Below are 21451 nucleotides of genomic sequence, written 5' to 3'. Positions count from 1 at the left end.
TAAATCAGCCTCCTATGTATCTTGCCTTCTATCCTATCCCTCACGGCCCCCACTGACCTCCTCAAACGCTACACTACAAGAGAACTGGCTGAAAAATTATCCATTCTCAACAGATCCTTCCAAAGGCTAAAGTTCATTCAAGGAGTCAAGATTAGAGTGAGCCCTGCAGAGTATAGGGTGAGAGAGACTGGGAAAATGGCCTGAGGAGATAATGGAAAGAAGGTAGCTTCAGGAGAGGATTCACTTTTTTAAACTGTTATTTTAGGTTCAGGGGTACATGTGCAGGTTTTTTATATAGGTAAACTTGTGTCACAGGGGGTTGTTGTACAGATGATTTCATCACCTGGGTACTAAGCCTAGTACCTAATAGTTTTTTTCTGATCCTGTCCCTCCCCCCACCCTCCACCTTCTGATAAGCCCCAGTGTGTGCTGTTCCCCTCTGTGTCCATGTGTTCTCATCAACTTAGCTCCCACTTATAAGTGAGAACATGCGGTATTTGGATTTTTGTTCCCACATTAGTTTGCTAAGAATGATGGCCTCTAGCCCCATCCATGTTCCTGTAAAGAACATGACTTTTATTCTTTTTTATGGCTGTGTAACATTCCATTGTGTATATGTACCACATTTTCTTCATCCAGTCTACCATTGGTGGACATTTAGGTTAAATGCATGTCTTTCCTATTGTGAATAGTGCTGCAGTGAACATATGCATGCATGTGTCTTTATAATGGAATGATTTATATTTCTTTGGGTATATACCCAGTAATGGGATTGCTGGGTCGAATGACAGTTTTGTTTTTAGCTCTTTGAGGAACAGCCATACTGCTTTCCACAATGGTTAAAGGAATGTATACTCCCACTAACAGTGTATAAGTGTTACCTTTCCTCCACAACCTTGCCAGCACCTGTTATTTTTTTACTTTTTAATATAGCCATTAGCCATTCAGAGCTGGGCACAGTGGCTCACGCCTGTAATCCCAGCACGGGAGGCCAAGGCAGGCAGATTTGAGGTCAGGAGTTCGAGACCAACCTGGTCAACATGGTGAAACCCCATCTCTACTAAAAAAATCACAAAATTTAGCTGCACATGGTGACACACACTTGTAGTCCCGGCTACTTGGGAGGTTGAGGCAAGAGAATCGCTTGAACCTGGGAGGCAGAGTTTGCAGTGAGTCGAGATTGTGCCACTGCACTCCAGCGTGGGTGACAGAGTGAGACTCGGTCTCAAAAAATAATAATAATAGTAGCCTTTGTGACAGATGTGAGATGGTATTTCATTGTGGTTTTGATTTGCATTTCTCTAATCATCAGTGATATTGAGTTTTTTTCATATGCTTGTTGGCTGCTTGTATATCTTTTTGTGAAAATGTTCATGAGGAGAGGACTCTTGATGTAGTTTCAGAAACACTGAAGAACTGTGTACACCTAGAAATGCAGCCTGAGTGTAAGGATGTAGCTTGGTAGTGCACAAAAACACTGCAATAACAATATTGATTTAGATCCAAAACTTCTAATTAGGAGAAAAAAGAAAGAGCAAGAGAAAAAGATAATTCTTTATGTGCTCACATAGCATCATACTCACAATATACTGTTTTGAGAGGGAAGGGAAGGACAGCTCGCAGTATAGAACGCATAGTATAATCTTGTTTATGTTTGCATAGAAAACTTTTCGCAGTCTGGAAAAATATACCCTAAACTGTTAATGGTAGGCATCTCTGAGAGGAGGGATCATAGTGAGATTTTACCTTCTCACTAGTATTTTCATTTTTATAATAATTCTGTCTTAGTCTGTTTGGCTACTATAACAAAAATATCACCAACTGGGTGGCTTATAAACAGCAAACATTCTCATTTCTCACAGTTCTAGAGGCTGGGAAGTCCAATATCACTGGCAGATTCAGTGCCTAGTGAGGGCCCATTTCTCACTGACAGCAACTTTTAGCTGAGGTTTCAGCCTTCATGACCTAATCACCTACTGAAGGCCCCACTCTTAATACTATCACACTGGGGGCTAGGTTCCAACTTATGAATTTGGGGAGGCACAAATACTCAGACCATGGCAGATTCTATATTGGGTTGACATTTGGCTAATATGCAGTATATTTCACCAGTTGTGTGGGTATTCAAAATAATAAAATGCTTCTGTACTAGTTGGAAAAAGCACTATCCCAAGCCCCGCAAGAACTCTCCCCAATCCACTCATGATCCAGCAGGTGAAGGGTTAACACCAAATACATCTAGGAGCTTCCAGATTCCCTAATATAACTCTAAGGCCAGGGTCCATTCAGCTTGGTCTCTTTACAGGCTGGGAAAATTGTTAATTTTAAAAATATCTATTGTTCTTTTCCCCTCCCCCAAAAAGTGATTTTTTTTTTTTAAGCCTCATGTTGGCTCCAATCAGAATTGCATAATAACACTCCTGCTTGAAGAATTTTAGAATATCGGTTCGCAATTTTTATTGTGGTCATGACTCACATGTCAAATTACTTTTACATAAAAGAGTCACTCTCATAGGCTTACCCAAATTTTAAAAATGATTCTGGTTTGCATTTCACCCAGATGCAAGCTGCTGAATTGGGATTGTTACCCAAGACTCTCCCTGATGTCATGTCACGCACCCGAGTGTGTTCATTGTTTTCCACAGGCCTGTGTCAGCTCCCTTCCTCCCACTTATTTCATACTTAGCCTCTGTTGCTTAATATTTCTTGTCATTATGTTCTGTCACCCTGACTGCTTGGTAAGCACTGTGAAGGCATACAGTTCGGCAACTTTTTTTTTTTATTGGCCTCACTGTACCTAGCCTACTGACTGGTTTGTAGTGGACTTTCAAGGATATTTATTGACTGGTTCACATCTATAATTCCAGCACTTTGTGAGGCCGAGGTGGGATAATTGCTTGAGCCCAGGAGTTTGAGACCAGCCTGGATGACATAGGGAGACCCTGTCTCTACAAAAAAAAAAAAAAAAAAATTAGCTGGGCATTGTGGCGTGCAGCTGTGGTCCCAGTTACTTGAGAGGCTGAGGTGGGAGGATCATCTGAGCCTGGAGGTCGAGGCTGCAGGGAGCTATGATCATGCCACTGCACTCTGACCCTATTTACTGCTACTGATACATGTTATTTGCAAAGTGATCCTCTTCCCTGGTTACTGCCACAATTGTCACTGCATGGTTAGTGCTTGGATGATACAGAGCCCATTACTGGAGGATTGAACAGGACTGGGGTGAGAAATACTCTCCCATCTTAAGGGGCAGAAATTATTTGTCTGCCTGTTTGTCACAGTGGGCATTGCTTTTATAGACCTCTCTCATCCTTAATATTTTTATCTACTCTTTTCTGATGACAAATATTATTCCCTTTTCTCCTAGAATGTTTGTCATAGGACCAAAACTCTTTACCCATTCCATATGCTTCATGCCAGACATTAGAAACCATCTTTGCTCTTAGCAGCATCCCCGTGTCAGGAAGCCAAAGTGCCTCCAGCCAGATGAAAGTCTTCAGTATCCTGATGATTGGTCAGTGTATAGTTAATGAGGGTGATCCAAACCAGCGTCATAAGAAAATCCTCCCAATTCCAGTGGTTTACTTTATTTCTCATGCACATAAAGCACAGTGGTGGTGTATCTGATCAACAGGGAACTTTCTTCCACACAGTGATCCAGGGACCCAGGCTCTTTCCATCTTACAGTTCCACTTTTCCCTAAAACTTTGGGATTATCTGCACTCTGCTAGAGGAGAAGGAAAGAGGGTACCCACTTCTTTAAAAAGAAAAAAAAAATGCTGACCCAACACACGGACATAAAGTAGGAACAACAGACATCGGGGAATACAAAATGGAGGAGGGGAGAAGTGGTGCAAGATTTGAAAAACTACCTATTGGGTACTATCCTCACTACCTGGGTGACAGATTCATTTGTACTCCAAACCTCAGCATCACACAATACACCTTTACAACAAACCTGCACATGTACCTCTAAAATAAAAGTTGAGGGGGAAAAAAAAGGAAAGAGAGAAACTTTAGCAAAATGTAAATAATTAAGTAGAGCTAACTCAGAAGTAACACACATCACTTCTGCTCATGTTCCTGTGGTGAGAACTAATCACATGACTCCCTGCTGATGCGAAGGAAACTGGGAAATGGCATTGCTGGCCTCGAAGTTGCCTCACAGCAGCAACTTCATGCTGTAGAAAGGGGATCAGGAATTTTTCGTGGATAGCTAGTCATCTGCCATAGCCAATGAATTTCAAAGGATTCAGATGATCTTCCAATTCAATGAATTGGAAGATCATCTAATGAGACCCTTAAGAAATCTCCAGGCCAGACACCATGGCTTACGCCTGTAATCCAAACACTTTGGGAGGCCGAGGCGGGCAGATCTCTTGGAGGTCAGGAGTTCGAGGCCAGCTTGGCCAACATGGTGAAACCCTGTCTCAACTAAAAATAAAACTCTTCGCCGGGCGTGGTGGCATGTGCCTGTAGTCCCAGCTACTCAGGAGGTTGAGGCAGGAGAATTGCTTGAACCTGGGAGGTGGAGGTTGCAGTGAGCTGAGATCATACCACTGCACTCCAACCTGGGTGACAGAGTGAGACTCTGTCTCAAAAAAGAAAAAGAAAAAAAAACCCACAACATTTTCAGATTTATTTATTTTAATAGACAGGATCTCACTCTGTCACGCAGGCTGGAGAGCAGTGGCAGGATCACAGCTCACTGAAGCCTTGAACTCCTGGGCTCAATCAATCCTCCTGCTTTAGCCTCCCAAGTAGCTGGGACTACAGACGAGTGCCACTATGCCTAGCTTTTTTTTTTCCCCCCCTTTTAGATAGATCAGGTCTTGCTATGTTGCCCAGGCTAGTTTCAAGCTCTTGGCCTCATGCCTTCCTCCTGCCTTGTCCTCCCAAAATGCTGGGATTACAGGTGTGAGCCACCACACCCGGCCTATTCTTTCCAAGTCTCTTAACACTCCTGTTCCCTGTCACAGGATGTAGGTTTTTATGCCAATGGGTGAAGACTTCGAACAGGGAGGGGATTATGCAGTGTGACAAGGTTATAACCTACATAAACCTTTAAATTAGGCTTGAAGTATGGTCTGCTGCCATAAAGCTTGTGAGCATCAGGAAGCCAAGAAAGTATCCTACTATTCTTTGACTGGAATGAATCTCTATTCTCTACATGACCACTATTCACCGGGGCATCGTGGTGCTATGATCAGCCATACTTCCCGTCCTTGAAGTCCAAATCAAGCCTGTGAAGGAAGCCTGGAGTAAATTCCCAGGACACATGTCTAATAAAGCTATTTTCTTTTTTAAAATATAAGCAACTGCTACGGTTCCATAATGAACATTTTTATTTTTAAAGTACTTTCTTTCATAAGGAGAAATGTAATGCATTCTTTTCCCCCAAAATAATAAAGAAAATTGCTACTGGGAAAGGTTTGGCATTTGAAACTTAGTGGGAGATTTCTCTAGCAGATGGTTTAGTGGCAAAAAGCTTTTAAGAATTTCTGACTGCTAGAGAAAGAGGGAGAGGGAAGGTGGGGGTTGGGGGGAGATTGATTTGATGTGATAAAGAAAAGATGTATCCAAAGAAAGCAACTCTTATTCAAGTTCTGATGACTCAAATGATCCATAGACTAGATCACAGATTCCAAAGCCTGACTGCGCATCAGAATAGCATGGGAAGCTCGTTTAAAATACCGATGGAATCAGAATATCTGTGGGTGGTGACCAGACATGCATATTTTTTCAAGCTCCATAGGTGATTTTGTTGAAATGCAGTGGCCTGTTTGTTTAATTCTGATGGTAGCTACAGAGCTAGGCAGTACTATTAGCTTGGCAAATATTTTGCACTCTTAACCACATGGCTAGCATTTGCTGTATGCCCAAGCCCACCAGCAGCAGGCTCTTTACTGGGTCTCTCATCTTTTTACAAAAAGCATTTGGATGATATACTTGAGAACCCCATGGATGAGGATGCCAATGCATTTGATTATTTCATTTGGAAGCAAGGGAGGCAAAATTCACAGCCAATCCACCCAGCACTCTCTGCAGAGAATCACAGCTATGTTACAGCAAATAGCTCTGTTGAATACCTTTGGCTGCATCCCCTGGGAAGGCAGGGTGGTGTCCTGGGAGGAGCAGAGACTGTAGCAGATTGGCTTTAACTCCCGGCACTGCTGCCTGCTAGCTGGGGGCCCAGGATATGTTCTTTCAACCCTGTTTGTTGTTTGTAAAACAGAAAAGAATTCTACTGACACCATAGTAATATAAGTTTCAAATGGGGCAGGGCACAGTGGCTCACGCTTGTAATCCCAACACTTTGGAGGCCAAGACAGGCGGATCACCTGAGGTCAAGAGTTCAAGACCAGCCTGGCCAACATGGTGAAACCCCATTGCTACTAAAAATACAAAAAAAAAAAAAAAATTAGCCGGACATGGTGGCAGGCACCTGTAATCTCAACTACTTAGGAGGCCAAGGCAGGAGAATCACCTGAATCTGGGAGGTGGAGGTTGCAGTGAGCCAAGATCACATCATTGCACTCCAGCCTGGGCAACAAGAGAGAGACTCCATCCCAAAAAAAAAGTTTCAAATGGGAAAAATGTAAGAAAAGCATCTGGGGAAGAACCTGCCATGGAGTAGGAACTTTATAAATGGTACTAATCTCACTACATCTCTTGTAACCTCCTTAACCCTGGAAAGAGAAGCACCAATTAGCAACAGCTAAGAAAAAACATTCACGTTTTCCCAATACTCCTGAATTTTCTACATGAGGGTTATCCAGGATAGAATTTGGAGACAGACATCCTTCTCTATTTTCCCTTATAGCAGGTGGCTACCACTGCATAGACACTTACCTCCAGTCCCAGGTGTCACCCCAACCAGAAAGCATCTCCTAAAACTTGGGACCAATCCTGGGAAATGCCAGATATGGCTTTTGTAACTTAGACTATAGAAGTAATCTCTGTGAGTCCCATATGATCAAATACAAAATTACACAGGATTCAAATTAATCACATAGACAGGCATAAGACACCAGACTCTAAATATTATTTACCCAGCATCAAGCAGATGTTTGTTTCCAAAGCTACAATCTCCTCTAATTGGCTGACGCTGTGCTGCATAGACTCCAATGCAAGCTTATGTTCTATAATGAATGACAAATGCCTAGAAGAATCCTCTGTGAATTGGCAGCCTCCCCCTCTAGCATGCAAATTATGCCGAAATCCCATCAGCAGATGCAGACAAGATCATCTGCATGATTGGTAAACTAGTGGATAAACACACCCCCGGATTCACTGTCCAAATTCAATTTTGGTGGATTCATCTCCATTTTCAGTGATCATTTATTTGTTAATTTATTCATTCAGCCAACATGATGGAGCAGCTATTCGGAAACAGGCACTGTCTTAGGCTTTAGGAAAATACCTTTATTACAAAGGTAAATAAAGATATGGTCTCTCCTTCAAGAAGTCCACGATGAAGGAAGTGAGACTAGGTCGGGAAAGAAAACGAACTAGGAACAAATACAAAACTAGAGATGTGGGCAAATGTCAGTGGCGATACAGAGGAGGAGTGATCAACTCTACCGAAAGGGATTGGAGATGGCACCACAGATTTTCATGGTGTAGCTTAGAGGGGGAAGATGTTAGCCAGACAGACAAACTGTAGAAAGGGAGGTTTCCATGAAGAGTGTTCTCTTGCTGTTGCAAGAATATATGAGGACGTGCGTCCTGTTCTGGGAACCACAGGAGTTTTATCTGGCTAAAGCAGAAGGTGCCAGTGTCTGTTCTATTTTGGCTCCTTTAAAATTCCACCCAAGGCCAGCTGTGGTGGCTCACAACTACAATCCCAGCACTTTGGGAGGCCGAGGTAAAAGGATCGCTTGAGGCCAGGAGTTTACGACCAGCCTGGGCAACGTAGCAAGACATCACCGTCTCTTTAGTTAAGCATGGTGATGTGTGCCTGTAGGCCCAGCTACAGGGAGGCCGAGGCAAGAGAATCCCTTAAGCCCAGGCAATTCAAGGCTACAATGAGCTATGATCATGTCACTGCACTCCAGCATGAGTGACAAAGTAAGATCCTGTCTCTAAATAAATAAATAATTTTTTAAATTAAATAAGTATAAATAAAAAGCTTTTAAAAATAAAATCCACCCAGGTGGATGTGTAAACTGCACAACCCCTTTGAAAGGCAGCATGGCTATGTCTATTGAAATTTAAAATGTGCCTGCCTCTGTAATAATGATGGAGGCAATGGATTCAGGTCCTCATGGCCCAGTTAGTTTTTCTCTGTCTCAAAAGCCTAATTATACATTTCCTCCACAAAATGCGTGGTCACGAGGGAAAAAAAAAATCTTGGTGGGTTAACACAGGTTCATATTCATTATGGAAATATATTACGGTTGTGTTTTCTTTCTAAGGTCTGTTGTCCTAACAAGATCTTAAGCATTGTGAGAAGAAAGGCTGTGCCTGTTCTATGAACCCTGTTATCAGCAGTGCCTAAGATAAAGCCACCACACAGGACCTCAGCAAATATTTAGTACAGACATACATGCTTGGCTAACTGAATGAATGAATAAAACATCTCAAAGCCTAAATCGACAAAAATTTTTAAAAATAATAAAATGTTTATGTCTTGTTTGTAGTAGCAAGAGATCAGGGAAAAGTGATCTACAAGAGACTGGTTAAAAAAAATTAGAGCACATCAATGTAAAGAAATACTATGTAAATTAAATACTATGTAAAAAGGCATGAGTTGGCTGGGTGTGGTGGCTCACACCTGTAGTCCCAGCACTTTGGGAGGCCGAGGCAGGTGGACCACTTGAGGTCAGGAGTTCAAGACCAGCCAGGCCAACATGGTGAAACCCCATCTCTACTAAAAGTACAAAAATTAACCAGGCATGGTGGCACATGCCTGTAATCCCAGCTACTCAGGAGGCTGAAGCAGTAGAATCACTTGAACCCGGGAGGCAGAGGTTGCAGTGAGCTGAGATTGTGCAACTGCACTCCAGCCTGGGCCACAGAGCAAGACTCTGTCTCCAAAAAAAAAAAAAAAAAATAGCATGATTATACACTCTCTATAGTTCTATAAGATTTATGGTTATGGGAAGAGCTCCAGGATATATTATCAAGTGAAAAAAACGTGAAATAAGGAAGAATATATATATATAGTATGGTATCTTTTGTGTTAGAAGAGAAAATAGGAATACATGTTCTTCTTTGCTTTATTTTCATAAAGGAACCATGGAGGTGGTATACACAAGAAACTAATACCTACAGGGGTGAGAGAAGGGACAAGAGATTAGGAAAACCATGGGGGAAAGACTTTGTGACATATATCTTGCATATCATTTTTTATTTTTGAATTAACTAAATGTGTGACCTATTCAAAAAGGAGAACTTAATTTTAAGATGTACCTGCTCATGGCCCAGAAATTTCAGTCTTGGTATCAACCGTAGAGAATCACTCACACATGTTCATATGGAGGTATAGAGAAGGATATTTGTTGTAGCACTGCTTATTATAGAGGAAAACACAGTAGAAATAACCAAAATGTTCATTAATGGAATTACAGAATAAACTGTGGCATGTTCATACTTTGAATATTATGCAGCAGTTAAAACCACGAGGTAGATCTATGTCTACCAACATGGACAAATCTCCAGGATTTACTACTGCATAAGAAAAAGGTGGTGATTGTCAGGGGTAAGGGGAGGGGAAGGTGATGGGCAGATGTAGGTCAAAGGGTACAAAGCTTCAGTTAGGAATAAGTTCAGGAGATCCACTGCATAGCATGGTGACTATAGTTAATAATAACATGTTGTAACCTAGGCACAGTGACTCATGGCTGTAATCCTAGCTCTTTATGGGCAGATAACTTGGCTCAGGAGTTCGAGACCAGCCTGGCCAACATGGTGAAACCTCGTCTCTACAAAAGAATACAAAAATTAGCCTGGTGTAGTGGCGTGCACCTGTAATCCCTGCTACTTGGGAGGCTGAGACATGAGAATCACTTGAGCCTGGGTTGGGGAGGTTGCAGTGAGCTGAGATGGCACCACTGCACTCCAGCCTGGGCGACAGAGCAAGACTCTGTCCAAAATAATAATAATAATAATGTATTATATACTTGAAAACTGCCAAGAGTAAATTTTTTTTTTTTTTTTTTTTTTTTTTGAGATGGAGTCTTGCTCTGTCGTCCAGGCTGGAGTGCAGTGGCGTGATCTCAGCTCACTGCAACCTCCACCTCCCGGGTTCAAGCTATTCTTCTGCCTCAGCCTCCCGAGTAGCTGGAACTACAGGCACGTGCCACCACGCCCAGCTAATTTTTTGTATTTTTAGTAGAGACGGGGTTTTACCATGTTAGCCAGGATGGTCTCAATCTCCTGACCTCAGGTGATCCGCCTGCCTCGGCCTCCCAAAACGCTGGGATTACAGGTGTGAGCCACCATTCCCAGGCTAAGAAAAGATTTTAAATGTTATCACAATAAAAAAAAATAAGTCTGTGAGGTGGTAAATATGTTAATTAGGTTGATTTAGCCATCCCACAATGTATACACATATCAAAACATCACACTGTACACCATAAACATACATTTTTGTGTGTGTGACAGGGTCTGTCTCTGTCGCCCAGGCTGGAGTGCAGTGGCGCAGTCATCACTTACTGCAGCTTTGAACTCCTGAGCTTAAGCGATTCTCCAGCCTCAGCCTCCTGAGTAGCTGGGACTACAGGCACATGCCACCATGCCCAGCTACTTTTTGTATTTTTTGTAGAGACAAGGTCTCACCATGTTGCCCAGGCTGTTCTGAAACTCCTGAACTCAAGCAGTCCACCCACTAGGCCTCGTAAAGTGCCGGGACTACAGGTGTGATCCACCACACCTGGTCAACATATACAATTTTCATTTGTCAACTAGACAACAAGTAAAAGAAAATGTGCAGTTATGTAATACCATTAATGTCACACACACACACACCCCAATACAGAGCTTTATAAGCCGAAACAATTCACATCAAACTGGCAACAGTGCTTGTTTCTGGAGATGGTCTAGGAGAGTAGTTGGTAAACTTCTTTTGTAAAAAGCCAGATAGTAAATATTTTAGGCTCTGCAGGCCTTAGGGGCTCTGTCATGACTAACCAGCAATTCCTTTGAGTGTGAATGCAGCCACAGATAATAAACAAATGAATGAGCTGTGTTTTAATAAAACTTTATTTCAATAAAGACGGCAAGCCAGATTGGGTCTGCAGTAGTCTAGAGAACCAAGAGGAGAGGTGTAAAGCCTCTCATATTCAATTTTTTTTTTTTTTTCAAGGTGAATGAAAGCATCTCTTACATATGTAATTAAGACAAATTTGAAACAACTATGTGGGTGTATTAGTCTGCTTGGGCTGCTAGAAGAAAATAGTACAGACTGTGTGGCTTTAAAAACAGACATTCATTAGCCAGGTGTGGTGGCTCACGCCTGTAATCTCAGCACTTTGGGAGGCTGAGGCGGGTGGATCATTTAAGGTCAGGAGTTCGAGACCAGCCTAGCCACCATGCTGAAACCCCATCTCTACTAAAAATACAAAAACATTATCCAGGCATGGTGGCACATGCCTGTAGTCCCAGCTACTCAGGAGGCTGAGGTAGGAGAATCACTTGAACTCGGGAGGTGGAGGTTGCAGTGAGCCAAGATCGTGCCACTGCACCCCAGCCTGGGCAACAAAGCGAGACTTTCTCTCAGAAAATAAACAAACAGACATTTATTTTCTCACCGTTCTGGAGGTTGAAAGTCTATGATCAAGGTGCCAGGGTTGGTTTCTATAATTTTATAAATACATACATACAAGATTGATTGATTGACTGATTAAGAGATAGGATCTTGCTATGTTGCCCAGACTGGTCTCAAACTCCTGAGTCCAAGTGGTCCTCCCACCTTGGCCTCCCAAAGTGCTGGGATTACAGGCATGAACCACCATGCCCAGCCCAGGGTTGGTTTCTAGTGAGCCCTTTCTTCCTGGTTTGCAGATGGCTGACTTCCCACTGTATCCTCACATTGTCTTTTCTCTCTGCTTACACCACGAGGGAGGGGAAGAGGCTCTCTCTAGTATCTCTGCTTTTTCTTCTAAGTATATCAGTCCTGTTAGATTAGGGCCCCACCCTTCTGACCTTGTTTAACCTTAATTACTTCCCTAAACACACTATATCCAAATATAGTCACACTGGGAGTTAAGGCTTCAACATATAAATTTGGGAAGGACATAGTTCTGTCCATAACAATGGGCCATGACTTGTATCCTGTAACAACACCACACAGGCTCCTTTTCTCAGAATCCTGGACAAATCAGTCAAGATCATGATGGTTCCCAAAATGAGGCGGCCCAGCCAGAGGTTACACCTTCCTCCTCTAGTTTTCTTCTCCTTCTCCCTAAGGGTGTGCTGTTGTCCTGCTCTAAGAAGTCTTTGCCCCACCGTTCGCTCTCCCTTGGATATCTCGTTACCTGTTAGACATCCTAGAAAAGGGTGCATTGAGAAATAACCATGGTGACAGACCCAGACCCCCTTTGGTTGAGCTGCACCAGCACAAAGCAGGTCTCTAATTCCCCACCTTTGAAGAAAGAAATTGACACGGGACCAGAGCCTGATAAGGGGTAATAAGGTGAAGACCTTCAAACTTCTAACGTCTAAGTATTTTTTCAACATATATTTAGAAAGACACTGGGCCTGTCAGGGGAAAGGAAGAAGCGATGGGTGTGTGTTGACAATGCATAGCCTCTCCTATGCATCCTCAGCAATTCCTCTCTGATCCGATTGCATGCCCCAGTCAGCAAAACAAAAGCCCCGAAATCAATAAGGCCCCTTACAAGGCCAATTAGCAGCCACCTATGATTCTACTAAGATCATACCCCCTTCTGTGAAGAAAGGAGAGAGGTTCCTGTTCCCTGTCCCAAAGATCTGAGAGTTGGATTCTTTCCAGCTGCATTTAATAGTCTCCCAGTGTTCCAATGGGTAAAATGCTCTCCTCTCATCACATTTCCAGCAACTTTTTAGCATCATAGATATATTTTAATGTCCTTTATAAGCGAGCAATGCATGCAGCAGCCTGGCTGGCCCATTCCATCATCCAGCATTGAAGGAACACATGGACTTAAAGGCGAGAAAGACACAACCTTTCCTTCTTTCTTTTTTTCTTTTTTTTTTTTTTCTTTTTATTTTGTTTTTCAGACAGTGTCTCACTGTCACCCAGGCAGGCATGCAATGGTAGTGGCATGATCACAGCTCACTGCAGCCCCAACCTCCTGGGCTCAAGCAATCCTCCCAACTCAGCCTCTGGGGTAGCTGGGACTACAGGAACACAGCATCATGCTCAGGTAATTTTTTATTTTTTTGTAGAGATGGGGTCTCACTTTGTGGCCCAGGCTGGTCTTGAACTCCTGGACTCAAGTGACTCAAGTGATCTGCCCACCTTGGCCTCCTGGGATTACAGGTGTGAGCCACCACACCCAGCTGCAATCTTTCTTAAAGTCTCTCTCTTTCTCTCTCTCTCTCTCTTTCTCCCCTCTCTCTTCCACCTCCACCTCTGAATTTGGCTAACCTTCTGTACTGGGACTAGCTCTACCTGTCTGGAGCTCATCTTGTTGGTGTAAGATGGAGAGTATTCTTCAGAAGTCCATCCATCCACCCTCTTTAGATGAGCCAGCCTCTTTGGAGTAGTAATGCCCAAGTTTCATGGGCTTCTTGTTCTTTGTAAGCATAGAGTGATTGATCTCTCATGAGATTACTTAACAGTGTGTGTCTGCTGGTTGAACCCTAGAGGCTGGGCAGTGAGCCAAGGTCATAGCACCCAGCCAAGGATCAGGTGTCCCTGAGAACCCAAACATCCCACAGCATATCTGGGATTATACCAAGAGAATGTCTCATTGTATGCAATAGGCAAAGAACCAAAAAAATAATAGCTTAATAGCAGCTTATAGACAGGAGGCGGATGTGTCTCTGGAACTGTCCTGCTGCCACCCAGGAGTGCCCTGTAGGTAAGTCCCAATAAACTCATCCACTCGTCAAGCTGGACTGGTCCAAGTCATTGTTTGGTCTCTTGGCTCCTTCCCAGTTTGGGGGGACATTCTTCCATAGAGTCCCAGGTTTTTCTCATAACATCCTGTGGCTCAGAGGCAGGGAGACTTTCTTTTTCACTGTTGCCTCTCATCTATAGCTGCAAAATAAACTTACACCCAGATTCACTTCTCCCTGTCAAGGAACTGGATCAGGTATTTTTATAGTGCCGCTTGGCCAAATGAAGAAGAGAAGAGTCTAGAATAACTTGGAAATTCCTGGGCTGGGTCTCATTACCCAAGCTAGGAAAATACAAGAAAGTCCCTGGCTGAAGCAAGGAAAGAGGCGATGATTTGTTCTCTTTGGGGCTATGGTAAATTTGAGGCACATCTAGGATATCCGAGTAGAGTGTCAGATGTTCAAATCTAGAGCTTGGCCCTAGAGAAAAACCTAAATCAAAAAAGGGACAAAGAATATGATCACTCAGTTCACAGAAAAGGACAAAAACAGCTCTTAAATATAGAAAAAGACGTTCAACTTCATTCATAATAAAAGAAATGCAAATTGACTACCTGAATAACATTTCTCACCTATCAAATTGGAAAAAACCCAAACGTTTGGTAACACATTTTGTTGATAAGGGCTGTGGGGAAACAGGAACACTTCTACATTGCTGGTGAGGATTTAATTTTATATAATCACTCTGAAGAGCAATTTGGCACTCCAACAAAATTACAAATGTACATATCCTTTATCCCAAAAATTCTACTTTGGAGAATTTATCCTAAGGATATACATGCACATGTGTGAATTGTATTTGCACAAAAGTATTCATTACAACATCATTTGTAATGCAAGTGTATTAGTCAAGGTCCTCCAGAAAAACAGAGCAACAGGACACACACACACACACACACACACCCAGTTGGTTCTGTTTCTCTAGAGAACCCCGACTACCGACTAATACAAATGTGTATGTGTAAGTACATGCATATGTATGTGAGTGTGTGTTTGAAGAGGACAGAGAGAGAGACAGAGAGAAAGAGAATATAAGGAAATGGCTCACATAATTATGGAAGCTGAGGAGTCCAGACCCAAGAGAATGGATGGAGTAAGTTCTATCCAAGTCCATGTCTGAAGGCAAAATAAGACTGATGTCTCAGCTCAAAGACAGGCAGAGAAAGAGCCTTACTTAGCCTTTTATTTTATTCAGGCCTTCGACAGATTTGAGAAGGGCCACCCACAGTAGAAAAGACAGTTTGCTTGATTGATTCAGTCCAGCAATTCAAATGTTAATCTCATCCAGAAACACCCTCATGTCAGACACAGCCAGAAATAATGTTTAACCAAACATCTGGGCAACCTGTGGCCCAGTCAAGGTGACACATACAATTATCCATCATGACAAGCAACTGGAAACAGCTCACATGCCTATCAATAGTAAACTGGTTAAGTAAATGATGGGACATCCAGACAATAGAACACTGTGCAATTATAAATTTTAAAAAGAAAAAGAGGAAAGAAGATATTCTCTATATGCTATCATAGAAAGACCTAACGTGAAAAAAGCAAAGTGTAGAATTTGTGTGTAATATGATACTTTTGAGGGAAAATGAGGAAAAATTACAATTTATATATGAATCTTTTTGCATATGTGTAAAGAACTTCTGGAATGAATCATAAGAAACCAAGAGTGCCAGGCGTGGTGCCTCTCACCCGTAATGCTAGCACTTTGGCAAGCTGAGGCAGGAGGATCACTTGAGCCTGGGATTTGGAGGCTGCAGTGAGCTATGACTGCACCACTGCATTCCAGCCTGGGTGACAGAGCAAGACTTTGTTAAGAAAGGAAATGAAAGGGGCTGGAGGAAAGGAAAGGGAAAAGGGAAAAGGAAAGGGAAAGGGAAGAGGGAGAGGGAGAGGAAGAGGGAAAGAAGGAATGGAAAGAAACGGAAAGGAAAGGAAAGGAACAAAAAATTAAGTGCAATAATCTCTCATGAGGACAGAAACTAGGCATACACAAGACAAAGAGGAGAGAGAATTTTTACTGACTGTTTATACTATCTGGATTTTTAACTATGAAAATGCAGTGCCCATTCAAAAAGATTTTAAATAACTGAGAAGGGAAAAAAAGAGCTGTGTGCCTAGGAAGGTACAACTTGGAAGCCATCAGCACACAGCCAGCATTTAAAGCCATGAAGAAGGTAAAGTTGTCTAGACAGACGTGAAGAGAGAAGGAAGTTTAAGGAGTTGGTAGAAGAAAAGGTGGTGGAGAAGCAGTCCAAAAAATAGAAGACAGAAGAGGCAGGTGGTCTCAGAGGGTATATAATGGTCTCACAGCAAGAAATATAAAATGCAAACTCAAGCATTTGGCAGCTAGGTCGTTTCTGGGATGATATATTTAACCAGATAGTCTGTATTGTGTTTGCACTTTCTGTAGGAAATATAGCACGTAGTTACATTTCATCCCTGGAATTCCTTTCTCTCCTGTCAGTGCAACCTGATTTGAGATGTAAATAAACTGCGGAGATAATGCCGGAGTCTCGTCAGACGCCCAGTTCTCCCGCCAGCGGAGGAGGGAGTGATGATGAATGGTGCCAGGCCCGCTGCATAATCCTTTCTGTTTTAATACTCGATTATCATGTCCCTCATCTTCCCCGGACCCGAGACTCAACACATTAAAATCTCTTTGTTTCTTCCACAAAGAGATTCTATCTCCATTGCATCTCCAGCCTCCTTTAATATTGTTCATTATTGAAGGGAACACAGAAAACCAATTACCCAGGTGGCAGCCGGAGTTGGTCATGTGCCCACCCAGCCGCACAGAGAGACCGGTTCTCTGTTCAGATGAATGAAAATCCTCACGCCCTGCCAAGTCCCTCACCTGTTCTCAGGCTCCTGGGAGCCGCCACCGACATGGCCACACATGCGTTAGACATTCACATTCAGCTAATGTCAACGCCAGGTGCTTTGGCAGCTCTGCAGGCAAAGCAGTTGTTCACACAGTAGTTAAGAGCAAAGACTTCCAGAATACCTGGGTCTGAATCCTGAGTCTGCTGATAAAGCTGTGTGACCTTGGACAGATTCCTAACCTTTGGTCCCTTTGAGTTCCCATTTGTAAAATGGAAATAATAATAGTACCCACATGTTGTGGGTTAAATTGTGCCCCCCACAAAAAAAAAAGATATGTTAAAGTCTCAACCCCTGGTACCCGTGAATGTGACCTTATTTGGAAATAGGGTCTTTGCAGATGTAATTAAGTGAAGAAGAGGTCATGCGGAATTAGGAAGACCCCTAAATCTAATGACTGGTGTCCTTACGAGGAAGGAGCGATTTAGAGACATGGAGACAGATATATCAGGAAGGCCACGTGAGGCCACAGCAGAGAATGGAGAGATTCATCTGCAAGACAGGGAATGCCAGTAACCACGAGAAGCTGGAATAGGCAAGGAAAGATTCTTGCCTTAAGGCTTTGGAGGGAAATATGGTCCTGCCAACGCCTTGACTTTAGACTTCTAGCTTCCAGAATTAGGAAAGAATAGATTTCTGTTGTCTTAAGCCACACAGTTTGTGGTCATTTGTTACAGTAGCCCTGGGATGTTAATACACCAGCTCAGAGGGTGTCAATTGACAGCAGAGGGTGTCAAATGAGGATTATACATGCTATACATGCAAAGTACTTAGGAGAGTGTCTGACATCTGGTGAATCATACAAGTGTGGTGTAATTGTTATTATTTGCTGATATTCTTAATATGGTGGTTGCTTTGTCCCATAGGTAGACATCCCTTATCACTAGAGCAATAGCAGACAATGGACAGATAAGCTGCCTGCCCATCTGCACAGACACCTGGAGTTGACGATTGGCAAGCAGGCTCTCAGTTCATCCCCTGATACAAAGGAAGAGGCCAAGCTCTTCCATGCACGGGGCTTGCATTGCTCACCTTTGCAGGGAAATTGTAAGAGGGAGGATGCCAAGCACATGTGTATAGATTGACAACTTTCTAAAGACTGAACTGGTTTCTGTTATACTGAGAACAGGGGAAGAAACAGAAACAGGGGAAGAGTCAATTCCTTAGTCAACATAATTGGGGCAAGGGATAGCCTTGTGGTGAAGCACACGGGTCGTGGGGTCAGAGTATCTGGCTCAAATCTCACTTCTTCCACCTACTAGTTCTGTGACGTTCAGCAATACTTTAGCCTTTTTTTTTTTTTTTTTTTGAGACTGTGTCTCACTCTGTCGCCCAGGCTGGAGTGCAGTGGCGTGATCTCAGCTCACTGCAACCTCCGGGCTCAAGCAATTCTTGTGCCTCAGCCTCCAAAGTAGCAGGATTACAGGCGTGCACCAGCATGCCCAGCTAATTTTTGTTTTTTGGTAGAGATGGGATTTTGACATGTTGGCCAGGCTGGTCTCAAACTCCTGACCTCAAGTGATCTGCTCGCCTCAGCCTCCCAAATTGCTGGGATTACAGACATGAGCCACCCTGCCCAGCCCTTTAGCCTGTTTCCTCAACTGTAAAATGGCGAAGGCTAACATAAAATGAATCATAATTTATTGGTGGATAATCTAGAGTGAATAGAAAAGGGCAGTTTTTTCAGGGCCAACACAGCTCCCTTGGTCCTGCACACACACACAAACACACACACATGTGTCTGTTGGCACTCTGAGGTCCCTCTCACACCCACTGTCTTTATCTGTTCCCTGTAATTATCTGTTGAATTTTTTGTCAAAATTATTTACCATTCAATCCTCTACAGAAAAAGTTTGTTGATCCCTGCTTTAAATCAACTCACTTCTTAATTTAAATGCCTTTCTAAATAGGACACATGATATAGCCAATGTAATTGAAAACCAGTATTTCTTGCCATAGATGGAAGGTAACAGTAAAATAAATGTGTAACCACAATTATTAGTGTGAGTCAAAGAAGGAACACTCAGAGCAGAGGGAGAAAAAGGACGATTTATAATGGCAGGAAATCAGAGGAACTCGGGGGAAATAGGCCATTGAGAAAGGTAGTGAAGGCTGTAATAGAATCACAGCTCATCATGAGGGAGCAGAGTAAATAAAAGCCTCAGGGAAAAAGGACACTGGGAACCAAAAAAGAAAAAAAAAAATGATTTCTTTTCAACATCTGAAAGTAATAAGCATAATTTATAAACTAGATTAGAAAAGAACTTCTCAGCACATTTATAATGAAAACCGCTGATGCTAATGAGAGCAATAACATTTAAATAGAAATCTGTTTACCTTTGGGAAATTCATGCATAACTTCAATGTTGTACTGATTGACTTAAGGACCAGGAGGGACTGGACTGATTAACCTTCCTGAGTTTTTGTTTTCAAAAGGCGAGTTGGCTAAGGTGCAACAGCCCGCCGAGAACTCAACAGCCTAAACCTATGATTGGGAGTAATTGGAGCCAGTGGAACCGAGGTCAAAGCAGCCAACCTGGCCATATGCTACAGTTCTTTCTGGTATGAGCATCCCAGGCTTCTTTGAAAACCTGAAGAAAGCTATGCTCCCACTTCTCAGAAAAATACACGAAAATGCACACGCCAAAACTTTTGCATTTAATTTGTTTTACATTGGAAATGTATGTCTTGTACATCAGTAGAAGTTAAAAACTGTCAAAAAAAAAACTCCTATTCGAATTATTTTATAACTTATTCTAAGATAAAAACTCCTGATCTAATTATTTTATAACTTATTCTAAGATAAAAACTCCTGATCTACTTATTTTATAACTTATTCTAAGATTGAAGTCCTATTTAAATGGCAAAGGGGGTCAATCCAAACTTGCAAATAAAACAGAAATGTTTAAAATTTTCTTCTTCTCAAAATCACATTTTAATGAGAATACTACAGTTTATTGACTTGAATTAAAAGTTGGCTTTGTGAAGTAGTCTTTGATATCAATCCCAAATCAATTTTAATTTTTCTATTAAATAGCACCAAGGGTCAAAAACGCTGAACCCCCAAAATGCACAGGAAAAGACAAAATTAACATTCCCATTGCTTGCTTTGCCAAGTTAGAGTGGGGCTATGTTAATAAACACCAAATCCTCCAAGACTTCGTAAATTAAATTCATGTCGCCTGTTTTCTTTTGTCCTTAAGTTAACGAGGCTGGGTCAATGAGGGAAGAGTTTATGAATCTATCATTAAATTTGAAGATGATCTGAGTGTAAGTAACCTTCAAACGACTTCATCAGTGTTTCAAGGTGTTTTCAGATTTGGTGCGCCATGAAATTTATAAGGCTGTCATTTTTGACTCCAATCTGCAGAAGAGCTTTCATTTAGCCTTGAGAAGTTTGCAGAGTTATCCCCCTGCAGGGTAAGATTTTGGTTCACACAGCAGTTCAGAGCAGAGACTTAACCACCGCAGGTTAACATTTTTGCCAAAAAAAGCTCACGATTTTTCTGCACTGACCGTAATAGTAACTGAAGGACCTTGCATGGAAATATTGGCTTCATTCCGGTGAACAATAATTTCTTCCAAGTAAGTCCAGTGGTAAAAGAATTTCCTGCCAAATTGTTCTGCAAAGGAACTTTTCTTTTTATTATTATTATTATGCTTTAAGTTCTAGGGTACATGTGCACAACGTGTGGGTTTGTTACATATGTATACATGTGCCATGTTGGTGTGCTGCACCCATTAACTCATCATTTTCATTAGGTATTCCTCCTAACGCTATCCCTCCCCTCTCCCTATGCAGCTATAAAGAAGGATGAGATCATGTCCTTTGTAGGGACATGGATGAAGCTGGAAACCAACATTCTGAGCAAACTATGGCAAGGACAGAAAACCAAATGTTCTCACTCATAGGTGGCATGTTCTCACTCATAGGTGGGAACTGAACAATGAGAACACCTGGACACAGAGTAGGGAACTGCAAAGGAGCTTTTCATACTCTCATAAAGGTGAAAATTCTGCCCCATGTTCAATCAAGAGCTTGGGGGAATTGTTTTCTGGAAAGGCAGCATGCTTGTCTGTAAACAGGAAGAACACGATATTCTACATCCATTCAAGTAGCAAAAACTGCTCAAAAGGTCAGGTTTTAGGGCACGAGACAAGACTCCCTTCAGGATTTTGGCCAAGTCCCCATGCCAGTGTAGAAAGTAATGAAGCACGCAGCGTCTCCATTAAAACAAGGAAGCCATATGTGTTGTAAGGCATGCCAGATGCTGTCATCCATCCCCAGACATTTTTCCCAGTTAAAGTTGTGTCTGAAGAAAATAAACTATTCAGGCATGATGTTTCCAAAGGGACCCGCCAAAAGAAAATGTTTCTTCTGAAGGCGTCAGAATGCACATAGTGGATGAAGGGTAGTACCTCCGCACTGAAAGGCATCGGCAGTTTGACGCAGTTGCAAGCTGAAGGAAGGAGAAATCGCTGCAATTCCTGCTGTAAAATATCAGGAAGAAATAAA

This window comes from Piliocolobus tephrosceles, chromosome 17 (genome assembly GCF_002776525.5).
Source record: "Piliocolobus tephrosceles isolate RC106 chromosome 17, ASM277652v3, whole genome shotgun sequence".
Taxonomy (NCBI): domain Eukaryota; kingdom Metazoa; phylum Chordata; class Mammalia; order Primates; family Cercopithecidae; genus Piliocolobus; species Piliocolobus tephrosceles.
This window is presented reverse-complemented; position numbering follows the sequence as displayed.